This window comes from Suncus etruscus, chromosome 12, assembly GCF_024139225.1.
Source record: "Suncus etruscus isolate mSunEtr1 chromosome 12, mSunEtr1.pri.cur, whole genome shotgun sequence".
NCBI classification, from domain to species: domain Eukaryota; kingdom Metazoa; phylum Chordata; class Mammalia; order Eulipotyphla; family Soricidae; genus Suncus; species Suncus etruscus.
In genome coordinates, this window is record NC_064859.1 from 37,748,821 (window position 1) to 37,751,243 (window position 2,423).

The 2,423-nt window shown below is 34.8% G+C and overlaps 1 non-coding gene across 1 annotated transcript; it reads right to left on the reverse strand.

The window, feature by feature from the left end:
• Window positions 1–590: 590 nt before the first annotated feature.
• LOC126024828 (small nucleolar RNA SNORA51) lies at window positions 591–726 on the reverse strand. The gene has a single exon (XR_007500928.1). It is a non-coding gene; the product is annotated as a small nucleolar RNA SNORA51 (small nucleolar RNA).
• Between the last annotated feature and the right edge of the window lie 1,697 nt (window positions 727–2,423).

The window sequence follows — 2,423 nt, forward strand, 5'->3', positions numbered from 1 at the left end:
AAGATAATAAGGTAATAGCAGTTATATTTTTAATGATTCATTATGATGAAAGACAATCAAGAAGTTGGGAAAATCTATCACAAGAAAATTATAGTATAGTACAATGTTTTTGGTTTTTGAACCAAGCTGTATTTGGAGACATATAAGTTACTTTGAATTATATTTTGTTAACGTGCAACTATTTCTTAAGATAATGCAAAATCTATAGATATAAATTATATCAATATCTGTATAAATATATAAAATTCCAAAAGACTACCACTATTACATAAATATTACATGAATTAAGTAGTTAATTTTATTTCAGGGTAAAAAATTTCCATTTAAATTGTTTAATTTAGGGGCCAGTGAGGTGGCGCTAGAGGTAAGGTGTCTGCCTTGCAAGCGCTAGCAAAGGAAGGACCGCAGTTTGATCCCCAGCTTCCCATATGGTCCCCCAAGCCAGGGGCAATTTCTGACTGCTTAGCCACTAGTAACCCCTGAGCATCAAATGGGTGTGGCCCAATAAAAATTAAAAAGAAATTGTTTAATTTAAAATTGTTCAGTTTATATGTTTTACTATTAAAATCAGTAGAAGTCTATGTTAATTCTTATGTACCCCAATTCACAATACAGATTAGGCAAAGGGCCTGGATTGAGGTGTATATGGGGTGCATTTACTGTACCTCCTCTTTCTATACAGTCAGTGTAAAGAACACAGCCTGTTTTTGTAAGGATTGGGAGGCCTTATCTTTTCTGGTCTTTTCCTGGTCTTAGTTATATAAATGAAGGATGTTTAGCTTTTGAAAGTTAACCATTTTTAGTTTACAGTGGTGTTGAGCCTGAAATACTGCAGGAGTATGCTAGGTTTAATTTTTCAACTGAGGAAAGTGAGACAGCACATTTGAGTCATGTGTACTTACCCCTCTAACACAGAAATTTATCCAACAGCTAACGTGAATTATAGAGTATATTTTTCAAAGTGGGCAGTCATTCCACTCTAGCAGGGCCCTAGAATGGTCAGTGATCTAGGAGGGGGACAATAGTGCAATTGAGGAGTACAATCTATGCTCTGAAAGAAAGTAGATTTTCAGAAGGTGTTGAGTAGTATGCTTTTCTGAAAAGGTAGCAAAGGTCAAATTAAATTTGGAAATGTTTTTAATAGGTAAATGGTAAAAAAATTTTTAAATGAAAGGCTATAATAAACTTTGTGAAAAATTAACTTATCAGAGTAGGGCCATGAAATCATTGTCAGAAGGTTTGCTAAGAAATTTATTTTAACTTCTGTTAATTGTTTTGTTCCTGAACATTAAGTGGCTTTGACTCTATGATGTATGAATTGGTGTTTCCCTACTGGGTTGACAGTACTGAAAAAAATTCTGGGATATTGTGCAGCCATACATTTCAGGAATTCCAAGCTCTTAGGTAATATTGAGGCTCTGGGGGTGGTGAGGTTTGGCTGCTAGGACTTCCAAAATAAAAGAAGGATTGTGGGTGTAGTGGAGAGAGAAAGGGTACCTGCACTTAGTCTAAAAAATTCCTGGGAGTGTTAGCTATTTGTGGAATTTGATGCTCTGCAGAGTTCCACTGGTGGGGCCGGCCATTGATGAAGCAGTGGTTGTGAGCAGTGATGCAACTGTCAGTGTGGGGACATGACTAACCTTTTTCTCCCAAGATGCTCTTAGTCAGTTGAGGGGTACTAATGTGCACTAATGATATTTATTTTTGGTTTTAAAAAATTATATTATTTAAACACATTTTACAAGGTTGTTCATAGTATGCCCCCCACAGTTACAAAGATGTTCATGATTTTCAGTCAGAAAATATATAAGACCATTTATCAGTGAATATTTTCAGCCACCAATGTCCCTAATTTCTCTCTAATCCTTTACCCTGCCTAACTTTCTGACAGATATCTTTTTCTCTCTTTCTTTTTCTCTCTTTCTTTTTCTATTTTCTTAGACACTGATGTTTTCAATACTGTTATGAAAGGGCACCATGCATATCACTTTATCTTCTTTAAGCATCCAGTTCTTGTTCAGAGTCAGCATTTCTAACTATCTTTGGCATAGTGGCCCCTTTTCTGTCTGAAATGCACATTCCTAAGCTATTTGTGGCTAGCATTCTACTATGAACAATTTCTCTTGGTCCTCATCTCTATTTTCTTTGGTTATTATTATCATACTATTTTTATACCTCACAAATGAGTTATGATCATTCGATATATATCCCTCTCTCTTTAATTCATTTTGCTCAGGATAATAATCTCCATATTCCTTATGTATAAGCATATTTCGTGACTTAATTTTTCCTAACAACTGTGTAATATTTTATTATGTAGATGTTCCACAGATTCGTTATTAATTCATCTGTTCTCAGGAACTTGGGTTGTTTTTAGATTCTGGCTATTATGAATAGTGCTGCAATAAAAATAGAGTTCAGAA